This window comes from Podarcis bocagei, assembly GCF_964188305.1.
Source record: "Podarcis bocagei genome assembly, chromosome: W".
NCBI classification, from domain to species: Eukaryota; Metazoa; Chordata; class Lepidosauria; order Squamata; family Lacertidae; genus Podarcis; species Podarcis bocagei.
This window is the reverse complement of record NC_138131.1, coordinates 32,225,071-32,242,621: the sequence shown is the minus strand read 5'-3', so window position 1 is coordinate 32,242,621 and position 17,551 is coordinate 32,225,071. Positions and strand designations below refer to the sequence as shown.

General features: G+C 44.1%; 2 long non-coding RNA genes across 2 annotated transcripts in view; one reads left to right on the top strand and one right to left on the bottom strand.

The window, feature by feature from the left end:
* LOC308577910 overlaps positions 1-17,551 on the top strand; it is a 467,797-nt gene that overhangs the window by 6,187 nt on the left and 444,059 nt on the right. The window lies entirely within an intron of this gene.
* LOC308577905 lies at positions 9,907-13,582 on the bottom strand. Its single transcript, XR_014003758.1, has 2 exons — positions 12,760-13,582; positions 9,907-10,304 (listed from the first exon to the last, which is right to left on the bottom strand). It is a non-coding gene; the product is annotated as an uncharacterized lncRNA (long non-coding RNA).

Sequence of the window (17,551 nt, the reverse complement as noted above, 5' to 3'; positions counted from 1 at the left end):
GATGCCAACACAACAACATAGTTCTTTTAGGTGCCCGATAAAAACCCCTCTCTTTGAATGCCTGTACAGTAATATGTAGACAATTGAGTGATGTTTATTTAATTGCGTTGTACTGTTATATTTTTATTTATTTCATTGTTGTAGCCTGCTCTTGGGTCTTTTGATGAAGCACAGTATAGAAATAAACAAGAAAAAATAAATTCTCCTTTGGCACTGACATTTCTTTGCACAAATCTATCTATACAGAAAGGGATAAAAGATAAGAAATCTATTAACATATGGTACCAGAATTTTCAGATTCCACTGAAGTGCAGCAATAAGTCCCACCTTTCTAATTTCATACTACAGAATCCTACCACATACTCAGACCAGATCCACTGACATCAGATTTGTTAGTCTATCCATGTGTAGCATGAAAGCAAGTTAATTAGCTATCCTTTTCACATCCAGAAGCTGTAACTGCTTGCTTGTAAACAGATTTTTTATTTCTGGTAGACCTGGCCCTGTTATACATGGAAATAAAAGGTTGGGATACCCTGCAACTTCACAATTCTACTCAAAGCAGTAGACAATTTATACTAGCAACTGGAGAGGCAATGGCATGGGGCGGTGGGTGGGGGCTTTTCAATTTCTCTGAACTTGAAATCCTGGGTCAAAAGTTCGGTGGGTTAATGAGTCTGCCTTTCATCGTTTGATGATCTGTCCTTTGAACTGACATGGTTGTGTAACTTAGGAGTCCTTGGTCCAAAGGACATGAAGATTTCAGGGTTTTTAATACTCCCTCAAGGCATTAACCCTGCCAAGTTTTGAAAAGATTAGAAATAGAATGCCAATCTTATCAGGCAAAGGCGGCAGCAGGCGCTAGGGCACTTTTCAGTCAGCAGGCACAGCTATCCGGATGCAAGCTTTTAAAGAAAAAACTACGGCAGTTTTGCTTGATTGTGCATCTTTACCAAACTGTAGCCAGAATCTTGTGTTTGCCCTTTCCAACCAAGTCCCCAGGCATCTCCCATTGCTCGTGGCTTTCTTTTGTAGCATTAAGGCACTGCTGCATGCCACCCCAATCTCTGAGCAGTGCAAGATTCTAGGGCTTCCAGGTGCTTCCCCAGGGTTTGGCTTCCTTGGAATGAGGCACAACGAAGACTTTAGGATGTATGGCTTATTTACACATATATACAACATGAGCCTGTGAGAGACTGATTCACACATTAACATCCCAAGGGGTCAGGCTTTTTCCCTAGCCACAGCCTTGAATTAAACAGAAACCAAGCATCAAATTCGCACTGGCTTCCCAGCCTGAATCTTTTTTCTACCTTCCAGATTGTATCATTCAACTCTCAGCTCTGCCTTTTTTCTTTCTAACTACCAGCCAGCTGAAGCAGAAGGCCCACACATTTGCAGTCTGGTACAGATCCACTTCGTTTCCTTTATGGTCCATTACAAACCAGCAAATTCACATTTTCCTATTAGTTGATTCTGAGCTTCCCATGCCATAATCAGGCCCCATATTAATGCCAGAGCCTCAAGGAGTGATCAAATTTCAGTTGGGATACTAAAGATGAACAGGTGAAATCAGTGATGATAAAATGGGAGAAAGATGTGGGACACAATATACAAATGACTGATTGGGAGAGGCTACGGAAAACTGATCTGAAATTCACGGCATGTTCTTCATTGAAAGAAAACTATATGAAAATGATGTATCGGTGGTACTTAACCCCAGTAAAACTAGCAAAAATGTATAAAACAAGTACCAATGTCAGGGAACTGCCATCAGAGCATCAGGTGGTGGAGGGACTCAGGCAGGATGAAAGAGACTCAACTGCTGAAGCAGGGACCAGCAGGGGGAGGAGTGGGTCTCTGAGGGAATGCGAGCAGGAGGGAGGGCTCAGGGAGGCTTCCAGCGAGAACAGTGGGGAGGTATCGGAGTCTCCCATAGGGAGACCCATACCTCGCAGGAAACTGTCACGCCGTGAGTCCAGGAGACGCGTTTCCGTTAAGGAACTTCTTTGCTGGAAACGCTTCCGCAGACAGCCACTGTCGGACTCTACTAGTGACTAGAGCAGACATGTCTGAGGAGCTCCGTCACACACGGAGGTTTGTGGGGGCGCACAAACTCTGAGGGAGCACGTTTTCACGCACAAGCAGCTAATCAAACCCTCACAGCAGTCCGACAGTCTTTGTACGCTGCCTGTGCAAGAGAAGGCATCATGAGCGAACCAACCGGAACCGGAGGAGCAGGGGCTGGAGCTGGTCCAAGCTTGGAAGATAGATACCGAGCGTTGGAGGTTCAACTGGCCCTGCAGACGGCGAGGCTGGAGGAGAGAAGGGCTCAGGATGCAGACAAGAAGGGGAGAGCCTCTCAATTCCCCAGAAAGGTACCAGGATTGGTGCAGAAATTTGGGGGGGACCCCAAGGACTACCATGCTTTTAGGACAGAGATGCAATATGCCCTTAATGTGCAGTTCGATGAGTTCCCTGATGAGGAATCGCGAGTTGCTTTTGTAATTGGGCATCTTGAGAAAGGGGCTAGAGACTGGGTTCGACCCCTAATGGCAACGCACAATGACATACTAAAGGACACAATGAAGTTCTTTCGTGCAATGGATATCATGTTTTCCAGCGATATTGAGGAAGGGGTGGTGCGCAGACAGCTAATGGCTTGTAAGCAGGGGAGTCGATCTGTCCGTGAATATTGGACTGAGTTTACCATGCTGATTCACAGACTGAGTTGGGATTTATCGGCGGCACCCGTTCAAATGCTATTTGAAGAAGGTCTTTCTTCGGGGGTGAAAGACGAGCTGGCACGGAGCCCCAGGGCGGAGTCTATGGATCAGCTGACCAAATCTGCGCTGACCATAGGAGCGCGGCAGGAGGCAAGAGCCTTGGAGAGGCGGGAAGGGAGAGGGGAACGTTGGAAGGAGTTCCGCATTCCAGACATTCCTGAGCCAGCTTTCCCGCCGGCAGAGCCGATGGAAATCGGAACAGCGCGCGCGCGCGCATTTTCAAAAACCAGCGAGGGAGCTAAGAAGGAGGGAAAGGGCCCCCGGAAATGCTATCTCTGCCAACAGCCAGGCCACTTTGCCAGAGTCTGCCCCCAGAGGAAGGAATGGCAAGGGATGGTGGGAGCTGTTGAGGGGGGAGAAGAAGGGGGAGCGGAGCAGGTAAAAGCCAACGCCTGGTTGCCACAATTGGGGCACTGCAGCCAGGCCAAAGAGCAGTGAAAGTGCCCGTGCCAGAAGCTCCTCGACCTGCTCTAGTGATTGAAGTGTCGCTAGAGCTGCAGAATGGGCACCCCCTAAAAATAAAGGCGCTATTGGACTCAGGCAGCTCCTGCAATTTTATGAGCAAGGAGTTTGCTGCTGAACACCAGATACAGACCATCCCTTTAAGCAACCCCCTGCAGGTGACCACGATTGATGGCAGGGAGTTGTTGGGAGGAGGAGTCCGCTTGCAGACTGTCCCAATGATAATGAGGGTGGCAAGGCACACAGAACTGATAGCGTTTAATGTGGCCACCCTGGGAGGCGCTCCCATTATTTTGGGAATGAGCTGGCTAGCTCTACATGATCCGCTGGTTGGCTGGCATCAAAGAGTGGTGTCCTTTGGTTCAGCACATTGCCTAGAACACTGCAAAGGGGAGAAGGGTTCAGTAGGGGCCCAAGCCACCCTAGCAGGGACTGAAGTAATGGGGAAGGTGAAGGTACCACCACAGTATGCAGATCTCAGCGACGTGTTCAGCGAGAAGGAAGCTGACCAACTACCACCTCATAGACCCTTTGATTGTCAGATCAATTTACTCCCTGGAGCACAGCTTCCCGTGGGCAAGTTGTATGCCATGTCAGACAGGGAAATGCAGGAGTTGCGAGGGTTCATTGACAAGAACCTGAAGAGAGGCTTCATCAGAGAGTCCAAAGCAGCAGGGGGGAGCCCAGTGTTCTTTGTGGACAAAAAAAATGCGGACAAGCCGAGACTTGTATGTGATTTTAGGCGGCTGAATGCAGTGACTGAACCGGTGGCGTTCCCTATGCCCAGAATTGATGATATTTTGACCATGGTGAGGAAGGGAAAGATTTTCACAAAGCTGGATCTAAGGGGGGCGTACAACCTGATACGCATAAGGAAAGGGGATGAATGGAAAACCACCATGTTTACCCCTTTGGGGGCGTTTGAATACCTCGTTATGCCATTTGGATTACAAGCAGGCTCCGCGTGTTTTCAATCTTTTATGAACCACGTGCTGGGCCCTTTGCTCTACAAGAATTGCGTTGCCTTTCTAGATGATGTGTTGGTGTATTCTGAGAATGAGGAGCAACATGTGAGAGACGTCAGAGAAGTGTTGAGCAGACTGCAAGCCAACAGGCTGTGGGTCAAACTGGAGAAGTGTCGGTTCCATACCAAGGAGGTGGAATTCCTGGGGTACCGCCTGTCAGACAAGGGATTGGCCATGGATCCCGGCAAGGTACAGGCAGTGCTGGAATGGAAAACACCCAAAACCAAGAAGGATGTGCAGAGGTTCCTAGGGTTTGGAAACTTTTATCGTAAGTTCATCCGCAACTTCGCCCATCTGACGGCGCCCATCACTGACTGTCTCAGCAGTAAGAAGAAGTTTGTATGGACGGCGGAGGCGGAGCGAGCGTTTGAGGAACTGAAAAGGGCCTTCGCCTCTGAAGAACAACTTCTGCATGTGGATTTACGAAAGAAGCTAAGGGTTGAAACAGACGCATCTGACAGAGCCATAGGGGCGGTGCTTCTTCTGCAGCCGGGGAAGGAGGAGTCGGAGTGGCGTCCGTGTGCCTTCTTCTCGCGGAAGCTGAACAAATCCGAGAGGAACTACACGGTGTACGACCGAGAACTGCTTGCTATTCATGAGGCGTTCCGGAGATGGAGGCATCTGCTAGTTGGTGCACAACATAAAGTGCAAGTGTGCACAGACCATAAAAATCTAGAGTACTGGAGAACGGCGCGAGTGCTCAACCAAAGGCAGTTGAGATGGGCCCAAGAGTTCTCCAAATTTAACTTTGAGATTTGTTATGTGCCAGGCCCAGAGAATGTTAGGGCGGACGCTCTCTCACGCAAACCTGAATATTTGGAGGGGGAGGGAGCACCCGAAGAAACCCATATCATTCCAGAGGACCGCTGGGTGTGTGGGGCGACTTTGGTGGGGCAAAGGGAATTGGTAGAGGGTACGGTGCAGGATGCATACGCCCAGGGGAAACTCAGGGATCTCAGAGGGGAGGAAGACAAACCCGGTGGTTTTGAGGAGAGAAATGGGGCATTGTATTATAAGGGAGCGTTATATATACCTGAAGGGGAATTGAGGGAGAAAGTACTCAAGCAGCTGCACGATAGCCCCACGGCAGGGCACTTTGGGCAACACAAAACCATGTGGCTGGTTACCAGGGAATTTTGGTGGCCCAAGGTCAGGGAAGATGTGCGGGAGTATGTGAGAGGGTGTGAACAATGCCAAAGAGCCAAGGGGGAGAGGCAGGCGCCGGCTGGTTTATTAGAACCACTGCCCACACCTGAGAGACCGTGGGAAGCAGTGGCAATAGATTTCATGACTGATCTGCCAAGGTCTAGAGGGAAAACAGCCATCATGGTTGTAGTAGACCTGTTAACTAAAATGGCCCACTTCATAGCCTGCTCACATGCGGTTACAGCAGAAGAAACCGCCAAATTGTTTGTAGAGAATGTGTTTAGGTTGCATGGCGCCCCCTTGAGGGTGGTTTCAGACCGAGGGAAACAATTTACTTCCAGGTTCTGGAGGAAGCTCATGAGCTTACTGCATGTAGAGGTTAATTTCTCGACGGCCCGTCATCCTGAAACCAACGGGCAGGCGGAAAGAGCAAATGGGGTTCTCCAACAATATTTGAGGTGTTATGTTAATGACAGAGAGAATGATTGGGTGGAGAAGCTGGCGTTGGCAGAATTTGCCTACAACAATGCAGAGAACGTGTCCACGGGGATGAGCCCCTTTTTGGCTAATCACGGGTGCCATCCCAGAGCCTTCCCAGGGGGGGAGGGGGAGAACTGGAGCGTTCCAGCTGCAGAACAGTTCGTGGAAGAAATGGAAGCGATCCATCGCCAGCTCCAACTCAACTTAAACAGGGCTAAGGAGGAATATAAGAGGCAAGCAGACAAAAACAGAAGGGAAGGTGAAAGCATCAGGGTGGGGGACCAGGTGTGGCTGTCAACCCAAGGGTTGCCATTCAAAGGAGGTTGTAAGAAATTAAGACCCAAAAGGCTGGGTCCGTTTGAAGTCATACAGCAGGTCAATCCAGTGGCTTTCAGGCTCCGGTTACCGAACCACATGAAGCTGCACCCAGTTTTTCACAGGTCGTTGCTGTCACCGTATAGAGGAGACAGTGAGGGGAGGGTCACTAGGGGACCAGCAATGGAGGAGAAGGAACACAGCTACCATGTAGCGGAGATCCTCGATTCCAGGTGGAAGGGAGATCAAGTAGAGTATCTGGTAATGTGGGAAGGGGAACCGGAGTCGGAAAACACCTGGGTTAGGGCAGAGGATGTCAATGACGAGGTTTTAATAGAGACTTTTCATCAGAGGTTCCCACGTAAACCTCAGCCTGTAGCGAGGTTCCGAAGGGAATACTTTGCCACCACCGACGAGGAAGAGGAGTTGGAGGGGTTCCCAGATTCTGAAGAGGAGGAGGATTCAGCGGGCCAGGACGACGATCGATGGAGAGAATTGTTCGAGACGTCAGAAGATGAGGAAGATTCGTTTCGGGGTTTTAGCCCTTCACCTCCCAGGGGGGAGGAATTGGGAGGGGGTGAGGGGGGCCCTGGAGGGGAGGTGGATGTCAGGGAACTGCCATCAGAGCATCAGGTGGTGGAGGGACTCAGGCAGGATGAAAGAGACTCAACTGCTGAAGCAGGGACCAGCAGGGGGAGGAGTGGGTCTCTGAGGGAATGCGAGCAGGAGGGAGGGCTCAGGGAGGCTTCCAGCGAGAACAGTGGGGAGGTATCGGAGTCTCCCATAGGGAGACCCATACCTCGCAGGAAACTGTCACGCCGTGAGTCCAGGAGACGCGTTTCCGTTAAGGAACTTCTTTGCTGGAAACGCTTCCGCAGACAGCCACTGTCGGACTCTACTAGTGACTAGAGCAGACATGTCTGAGGAGCTCCGTCACACACGGAGGTTTGTGGGGGCGCACAAACTCTGAGGGAGCACGTTTTCACGCACAAGCAGCTAATCAAACCCTCACAACCAATATATGCTGGAAATGTAAAGAAAAAGAGGGTACCTTTTATCATGTGCTGGAAATGTAATGTAATTTTTAAAAATCTGGGAAATGATAGATCAGAAGAAACTGTTCATGTATGCTACAAGATCAAGTTGATGTAGTATGCCAAAATGGCAAAATTAACTAGGAAGCTCAGGAACCACGAAGAAAAGAAATTTTTAAAAGAATGGGAAATGTTTATAATGTGTATACAAAGCCACTGCAAACAGGTTAAAACATTAGCAGGTTTTTAAATACACTTGTAATGTAATAGAATCTACAGATAATTTAGGAAGATAATTTTTTTGGAGAAGTATTGATATGCAGATGAAAACAGAATTAAGAGGATACATGGATGGGATGGAAGTCAGGAGATTCAGTAATTTCGATATGTGAATGTGTATGACATTTTGATGTAACTTTATTCTTTCTTTTTTTCTCTCCCTTATTTTTGAAAATAAAATTATTTTAAAAAAGAATTAACAAGGTGGGCAGCATCATGTATGAGTGTCAGGTGAATACACCTTAGGCCTGTGACTTGGCATCTTCAAAGGTCCATCACCAAGCACGCCTACACCAACCAAGAAAGTCCACCCTCAAATTCTGTGCCATCCAGTGAGAGTTGAAGTTCTGTTCTTGGAGCAGTAGTATTTAAAACTGAAATAAAACAAGAGGGAACTAGAAGGGCTGAAGATAGCAAGAAGGGTAGTATTCATGCAGGGATGTTGAGGGCAGGGTATGTCACTCAACTAGGAGAATCTCTCTCTCACTGGAACCTTCAAAATAAGACATTTTTCATCAAACATGAAGAATTCTAGGCATTAGCAGTAAATAGTGCTATTCCTTAAAACTGAATCTATTTCAAAAGGCTAGCATACACATAAGCTTCTGTAAACTTTATTATCCTCCAATTGCTGGCTTGGCAATTCACAGGCAGCTTAGAATTCATGTTGGGTGGGGAGGAGAGAAAAGCAGCTACTATGAGATCTATACAAAACTGAAATCATATACAGTACTGACAACTGAACTGAGGTGGGAAGCTTAGGAAAGGTGTCCTTAGAATGCTGCAATAAGAAAAAGGACAAGACCTCTACAGTACTAGACTACTGTTTGGTTCAATTTAATGCCAGCTGCACTGTTCAAGTTATCCTGTTAACAGCTCAAGCAGAACTTTCCTAGCCCTGCCAATTAGGATATTGTAACTATAGGTACCAGGCACTTAACCTTAAATATTTAAGTTTTGAATTGATACCACCAACCATGAGAAGGACTGGAACTGAAGAGAAAGTGACAATCATGATTCAAAGGTATGTGGCCTGGGAAAGAGAAGGGTCTGTTTCCCATCCTGGCAAGCCCTAATGACTATGTTATGTGGAAAGAAAGGGGCCAAGTATAATCAGTTCTGTTTAACACTACTATATATGGATTGTTGTTCTCCTAGAGTTGTTAAAGTGCCATAGCTGGTAGTTGGGTAGAGGGATTGTACATATACTAAGCTATGGATAACAATGCAGCTATCCTTGCCTTATCCTTTCTAAAGCATTAACTGAATGTTGCCAGCGTACAGAGAATAGTCTAACATGCTTTTTTAGCAGTTATATTCACCAGGGATTGGAACAATATAAAAGGATACTATTTTAAGACAAGGTATGGTTTAATGTAAACATCAGATAACAATTAACACCTGAATTAAAACTATCTTAACACAATACAGTGTTAAACAAAAAGCCCTGTAAAATATATGAAAATGTATATACAGATGGGAAAGCATCTCAACTAGGAGAATCTCTCTCTCACTGGAACCTTCAAAATAAGACATTTTTCATCAAACATGAAGAATTCTAGGCATTAGCAGTAAATAGTGCTATTCCTTAAAACTGAATCTATTTCAAAAGGCTAGCATACACATAAGCTTCTGTAAACTTTATTATCCTCCAATTGCTGGCTTGGCAATTCACAGGCAGCTTAGAATTCATGTTGGGTGGGGAGGAGAGAAAAGCAGCTACTATGAGATCTATACAAAACTGAAATCATATACAGTACTGACAACTGAACTGAGGTGGGAAGCTTAGGAAAGGTGTCCTTAGAATGCTGCAATAAGAAAAAGGACAAGACCTCTACAGTACTAGACTACTGTTTGGTTCAATTTAATGCCAGCTGCACTGTTCAAGTTATCCTGTTAACAGCTCAAGCAGAACTTTCCTAGCCCTGCCAATTAGGATATTGTAACTATAGGTACCAGGCACTTAACCTTAAATATTTAAGTTTTGAATTGATACCACCAACCATGAGAAGGACTGGAACTGAAGAGAAAGTGACAATCATGATTCAAAGGTATGTGGCCTGGGAAAGAGAAGGGTCTGTTTCCCATCCTGGCAAGCCCTAATGACTATGTTATGTGGAAAGAAAGGGGCCAAGTATAATCAGTTCTGTTTAACACTACTATATATGGATTGTTGTTCTCCTAGAGTTGTTAAAGTGCCATAGCTGGTAGTTGGGTAGAGGGATTGTACATATACTAAGCTATGGATAACAATGCAGCTATCCTTGCCTTATCCTTTCTAAAGCATTAACTGAATGTTGCCAGCGTACAGAGAATAGTCTAACATGCTTTTTTAGCAGTTATATTCACCAGGGATTGGAACAATATAAAAGGATACTATTTTAAGACAAGGTATGGTTTAATGTAAACATCAGATAACAATTAACACCTGAATTAAAACTATCTTAACACAATACAGTGTTAAACAAAAAGCCCTGTAAAATATATGAAAATGTATATACAGATGGGAAAGCATCAATGTTGAAGGATGAACTGAAGTTACAGAAACAAAGTAAGGTTCTAAATGCAAAACATACTTTACAACCCATATATGTCCATTTATTCTGAAGGAAAAAAACTACACAAACCCAGTACCAAAAATTACAAAACTTTTTTTTTTGTTTTCCTCCCTCTTGTCTTGCCTTCAGTTTCTCCAGCAGGCTTAACTGTAGATTTGGAATGTTCTTCTTTCACTGTTTTCTTTTTTTCTTTTTTTAATGGTGTCTTTTCAATGCTTTCTAGTTGTTAAAAAAAAAAGAAAGATGATTTGAGGCCAAACTTTTTGATATTCTCTCTTTAGTAGCAAGATTAGATAAAAATATATCATTCTAATTATCAAGATATCTTTCTTCTGTTCAGAGCAGTTCATTCCAGGCAGTTATTCACTCTTTCCAAACTGACTTGACATTATAACTAAGGGAAACCCTGTGGTAGATGTTTGGAGTCCTATCTCTCACATAAGGCCACAGTTAAGGAAATTGGCTGCAAGGTGCAGGATCCCTCAAACCCACCTCAGGATCACTGCTTCCAAAAAGTTCACATGGAGGAAATTTAATATTGTCCTATTGAAAGCTATTTCAGACCATAGCAGATAACTTTAAAAAAATAGTAAGTAGTAAATTCTAAGCATTACTTATTTTAAAAATCTGTAAGCATGTTAGCCCCACAGTTCATCTCTAAACCAAATCAATGCTAGATACCTTTGAATCAAAGGAGACTTTTCTAAGTACAGCAAGATGATTCCTCAGATATATTGACATTCAAGCTGCCAAAGAAGGCATTTTATTTCAACTCATAAAAATTAAATGTTCTATATTGTGTAGTAACAAGCAGACTTTGCTTCAACCTATCAGTTATGGACATTTCAGTTTTGTTTGTAGCTGCTGATCACAAGACAGCAGTATTGTCTAATTAGAAATATTTTAAAGGTATTCCCTTTAATGGGAAATGTGAAAGTATATGCTGCTGTTATTGTTGGCGTCCATCTGTCTCAAGAGACAATGAAGGGCACCTTCCAAGGGTGAAGTCAAATCGTTGCATTAGCAGCACTGAAGTGACCTCCTCAGGAAACAAGCTTAGACAAGTGTGGTCCTGCTTCACTGATGTGGTTCAAAGGAAAGCAGAGCAATAGATTTGGCATTATTGCTTAGGAAATATATCAGGTGTGGAGAACATTTAGCCTTCCAGATGCTGCTGAACTGAATTCTGCATCATCCCAGGCCATTGGCTTGCTGGGGCTGATGGGAGTTTAGAAAATTTCCCGCGCACCTGAAATACATGATAAATAGAAAATTTGCTTTCAACATGCTTTTTGAATTGCTGATTCAAAACAATCCACCTTGGTAATGTGGTTAGAAAGGGAAGCCAAACAGGCAGCTACTGCAGGCAGAAAATTATTCTGTCTCCTCAGTGGACAAATGGTTTATAGAACTATGAAGAATGACATCCTATGTCCTTTTAAAATGTGTTTTTTTTTTGTGGGGGTGAGTTAGTTTTTATTTTGGTAATATATTTTGTGGTTTTATATTCTTATTTTGTTCTGTGAACTGCCCTGAGACCTCTGGGTATAGGGCAGTATATTAATTTTAATAATAATAATACTAATGATGGTGGATTCAAAGATTCCCGAAGGCTTGTGCACAAAAATTTCTGAAACCGCTCCTGACTGTGGGTTCTTCATCCCACTTCCAGGAGTAGCTTCTCATAAGAGGAATTCTGAAGTACTAAGATCTGCAAGCACGTTTTGTGCGTAGCCCTTTGGATCTCACCTAACATGGTTAATGTTTATTAAATATTAATGACTTTATATAAGTTACTCTGTAAACATATCTGCATTAGAGGTCTCCTGTTTATTTGCTTTCCCTAGGCTACAGTTCTTTCCCCCACCCATACAAAATAAACGACAGCATTCAGGACATTAGGGAACTCTTACTAATAATAGTAGTTATTTATAATAATAGTAATAATAGGTTTCATAAACAGGAAAAACCAATAAACTTTAAAGTCTATTTTTAAATAACAGCTAAGCAAGTTATGGGAAGAGGGAGAACACCAGTTTTTCCAGATATCCCACTTATGAATCCAGAAGTTCAATTCTCCGTAAGAAATATGTGAATCCGGTGGCCATCTCACTATATACTATAAACTGGAACCTTTCTGAAGATCAGTCACACTCCTACTATATACTTCAATAATGGGATGGTTTTTCGAGTTTTATCTCTAGGTGATTTGCAGCAAACTAACAACAAAGTTTTATTCCCACTTGTTTAGTGATAGCAACACCCTTCCTAGCCCTTTCCACCTAAGGCTGCTGAGATGAAGGTATATAACTAGAAGTGGACTTTGGGTTATGAAAGGCCTGTCTGCTCCCTTTAATTCTGGTACAGAAAACTAATTCCAAAGCTCTGGATGTGTTCAGAGGCATACTTTCCTTTAATTCATCTGTATGTCATTTACATCTGGTTCTCATTGTTAGACCTCAGAGTTTTAGTAAAGTCTGCTCACCCTGATTTACATTGCCAATGGCATCTTCAACAAAGAAATTTTGAAATGAAATTGATGGTATCTAAATTTCAGGTGTGCTACTGTAACTTTTCACCAAAGCTTTAAGGTTTTCCATTAATTTTGAATCGAAAGCTTAGAATCTTAAACATTAAGAACTCTGAAATAAGGAGGAAAAAACCATGGACATACCTGCTTTAGATTTTGATTTGTTCTTCAGAATCATCTGTCGATCTTTAGGAGCATCATCACCCCCTGCATTCAATCTACGGTTGGTTCTGAGAGAAGCAGAAATAGGTGCTACAAGTGCATCAACTCTTCTACCTCTTCTGCTTATTTTCTCATTGGCTATAGCTAGCTTTCCAACATCTACATTTTGTTTTTCCTGAAAATCTTCCTTTTCAGGAAGGTTGTGCTTTCTTCTGACAGACATGAAAGGTGTCACTATTTTAATTTTGTTTCTTCTGCCACATTTTTCAAGTTTCCCTTTTCCAGTTGCATCATTTTCACTGGCAGTTTCACCTTTGTCTGGAGGTGGTGATGTTAGAGTGATGCTTACTTTGAGAGAAGGGTGTACCCGTGATGGAGTTCTTTTTACTCTCTTCCCCTTTGATTGGTTTTGGAAAACTGAACTACTTTCCAAAGACATCTTCTTATCTTTTACAAAAGAGACCTTTCTGTTGTCACTTACTGGTTGGCCATTACTTTCTGTTGAGATTTCAGAAGGAACCGATTGCTTTCTTCTACCTCTTTTGGAAACATTATCTATTGTCACACCTTTTAAAACTTCTGGCATGTCTTCTTGATTCCCAGTATCAAGCAATATGGGCTTTTTACTTGCAGAAACTGAGCTTGCTGCAATTGCCTCATCTGCTTTTCTTCTTCTGCCTCTACGTGGCAGATTCTCACTTGCAACAGTTGCAATTTCCAAAGCCTCACTTGGCTGTTCCACAGCACCTTTGCTTTTGGTTGAGGATGGCAATGGTAAAATGTTATTTTTGAGGGGAGAAAGAGCTGTTACCTGGCATTCAGGAACAGCTCTTCTTCCCCTGCCCCTTTTTGGTCGATTCTCTTTTACAGTGACAAGCATATTTTGGTCTTCTGTATCACCTGCCTGTTTACTGTCGCATTCAGTGAGTATTTCAGGAGAAATGGTTTGTTTGTTTGTTTCTACCTCTCCTGAGTGGGTTTCTTCTGCCCCTTTCCAGCTGATTATCTTTTATGGTGACAACCATGGCTTGGTCTTTTCTATCAGCTGTCTGTTTACTTTCACATTCTATGGATGTTTCCTGAGAAATGTCTTGCTTGGTTTTCCCTCTCTTGGGCAGCATTCTCTTTGCTACTTTTTGCTTCCTTGCTGGACAATACTTTGCAGGAGTCTGCAAACCTTCCAAAGGCACCTCCTCAGTTTCATTAGGTTTCTCTTCTTTTTGAATTTCATCTAAAGAACACTTTCCTGGGGCAGAACTAATGCTGTTTGCTGTTGGGCCCTCATATGTAAGTGGAATGTCTTCCAGAGGCAATGTCACTGAACATACAGGAGCAGCTCTTCTCCCCCTGCCCCTTTTTGGCTGATTCTCTTTTACAGTGACAGGCATATTTTGGTCTTCTGTATCAGCTGCTTGTTTACTGTCACATTCAGTGAGTGTTTCAGGAGAGATGGTTTGTTTGCTTCTACCTCTCCTCGGTGGGTTTCCTTTTGCTATCTTCTGTCTTTTTGGTGGACTGTGCTCTAAAAGAGGTTGCTCACTTTCCAAGGGCATCTTAGGCATTTCATCAAGATTCTCTTTAGTCTGAGTTTCTTGCAAAGAACATTTTCCTTGGGTAGAACTAAAGCTGTCCACTGTTGGACTCTCTTTTGTAAGAGCAACGTTTTCCAAAAGAGGTGGTATCTGGCATTCAGGAACAGCTCTTCTTCCCCTGCCCCTTTTTGGTCGATTCTCTTTTACAGTGACAAGCATATTTTGGTCTTCTGTATCAACTGTCTGTTTACTGTCACATTCTGTAGTTGTTTCCTGGGAAATGGCTCGCTTGATTCTTCCTCTCCTGGGTGCTACTGTCTGCCTTCTTGGTGGACTATGCTCCTCAGGAGTTTGCACACTTTCCAATGGCACCTTTTGCGCTTCATCAGGATTCTCTTCATTTTGAATTTCCTGCATGCCTGGCTGTGACGCAATGGAAGTACTCTTTTGTTCTTCATAAGCACCATCCTTATCTCCAAGCATATGTTTTTCCCCAAGTGATACAGAATTATCACACAGAAGATGAACTTTCATCCCTTTCCTTCTCCTAACATTATTTTCTTTAACATCTGTTGCAGTCTTTTCCAAAACCTGTGTTTTAGGTGTTGTGTGTCTTAGACTTTCCTTTTTAGCCTCATTAACATCTGTGTTTGTTGTAAACAATTCTGCTTGTATTGAAGCAGCCTTTCCTCTTCTATTTCTTTTAAGTATGACATTTTCAGCGCTTTCCACTCCTGAAGTTTCAAATTTTTGGTTTTTTATTTTGTCTTGTATTTCTGCATTTTCTTCTAATTCTAAACTTGCCTTAGTTTGTTGAGCTGCCTTTCCCCCCTCACTTTCAACTGCAGATGTGTTGCTTTCAGATTCTTGCTTTAGATTTATTTCAGTGATGTTCTGGTCAAAGTTTTCATTAGCCTGCACACAATTGACTGATTCTGCTCTCTGGGTGCTGCTTGTATGCCTCTGTGTATTTTTTGCATCATGTTCTTTTACGGATCTGGATTCATCAGCTTCCCCTCTTCTAGTTCTTCTAGCTGAAGGCAATGGTCCAATGATTTCTATATCTACTGCCCCAGAATTTGCAACTGTTTTTTTCACAAAATCAATTTTGTGTCCGTTTTCAGAGTCCATTCCCTTTAGCTGATGGCTTTCTGAAACACACTTTATTTCAACAGGTTCTATCACTGCTTCTGATTTTAATTCACTAAATGTGTTACATGCAACATGTCCCAACTTGTCTTTTAATTCTGAAATATTTTTACTGTTGTCCTTTGGTTTTGGCAAAGGAGATATTCGTTTAGGTGATGATTCCAGTTTTGCTTCTTTATTTTCACAGTCATTTCTCATGGACTCTTAAAAAAGAAAAGCACATTCAATGTTATTTCTCAGGATATGGTGATTGTGAAGAGTAGTAAACACACTTATTAGCCAAGAAGTCCCAGAGGAATACTACATTGCTTCATAAATTTGCTTTTATATTTTGCCACGTGATATTTATATCTTGTGCTATTAATCATTCTTAACTTTAACAATACACCACTATTTGCAGATTATGCCACTTTACAGTGCTTTCCCAAACCTTCATATTCCAGAATCTCATAAATAAAATTATTCAAGTTTTGTTGTAATTATGAAGAATGCTTCAAGATGAATAAAATGCAACCAAGTTAAGCACTTCTTAGCCACACATAGCCTTAGAAATACTAAGTTACATTTAGAATGGGCTCACGATTTCACCTAAACATTACTTAGTGATGGGTTCTTGTAGTCCTATGCTGGAATTCAAATCCAATGTGTGCCGTTAGATGAGCCCTGGCTTGTTTGTTCAAAAGAACCCTTTGCACAGAGCTCCCACACTTACAACCTAATGTGCATTATCTATACACTCAAGAATCAATGTGTAAAAATCATGCAAGTCAGCTTCATCCATTACCCTTTCAGATATTCTAAAAAAGGTGAAGGTAAAGGACCCCTGACAGTTAAGTCTAGTCGCAAACGACTCTGGGGTTGGGGTGCTCATTTTGCTTTACTGGCAGAGGGAGCTGACGTTTGTCCACAGACAGTTTTTCCGGGTAATGTAGCCAGCATGACTAAGTCGCTTCTGGCGAAACCAGAGCAGCGCACAGAAACGCCGTTTACCTTCCCGCCTGTTTATCTACTTGCACTTTGACGTGCTTCCGAACTGCTAGGTTGGCAGGAACTGGGATGGAGAAACGGGAGCTCACCCCGTCGCGGGGATTCGAACCGCCAACCTTTTGATCGGCAAGCCCAAGTCTTAGTGGTTTAGACCACAGCACCAGCTGTGTCCCATTCAGATATACTGCAAGCATCAAATTGGAACACCAGTAAAATAAGGATCCCATTTTCAATCAGTCGCTTTCCTATTGCCATTGTGTGCTTTAGGACATAAGGTGCACATAAAGCGGTACAATGACAACAGATTTCGATGCCCACACATTAAAAAAATTAATCTCTATAACTGGACCTAATTAATTTGTTCCGCAAGTCTCTTCGTCTTGCGGTTTTTTCGTCTTGCGATGCACGGTTTCCCATAGGAATGCATTGAAAATCAATGCGTTCCTAGGGAAACCGCCTTCAGACCAGGTCCGGGGACAGTCTGTCCCCGGACCTCTTCTGAAGGCTGGGGGGGGGGGTACAAGGGCTTTTCTTCCCACCCCCAGCATTTTAAAAAACCCTGGGACAGCGGAGGACTTCTCCGCTGTCTGGGGCGATCTTAAAATGCTGGCGGGCGGCATTTTAAAATCGCCCCGGACAGCGGAGGACTTCTCCGCTGTCCGGGGCGATTTAAAAGCCCCTGGGAAGGCAGGCAGGGGGGACAAAGACTTTCGCCCCCTGCCCGCCTTCAGAAGGTGTTCCCGCCCCCCGCCCCGCAACAGCGTTCCGAAGTGGGGCGGCTGGGGCAGGTGTCCCCGCCCCCCCTCCCCGCTTCGGAACAGCGTTCCGAAGTGGGGCGGCTGGGGCAGGTGTCCCCGCCCCCCTCCCCGCTTTGGAACAGCGTTCCGAAGTGGGGCGGCTGGGGCAGGTGTCCCCGCCCCCCCTCCCCGCTTTGGAACAGCGTTCCGAAGTGGGGCGGCTGGGGCAGGTGTTCCCGCCCCCCCCTTCGGAACAGCGTTTTAAAATGCTGGGGGTCGGGAGCGAAGCGCTGCCGACCCCCAGCATTTTAAAATCTTCCCGGGACACGGGGAGATTTTAAAATGCTGGGGCTCGGCAGCGCTTCGCTC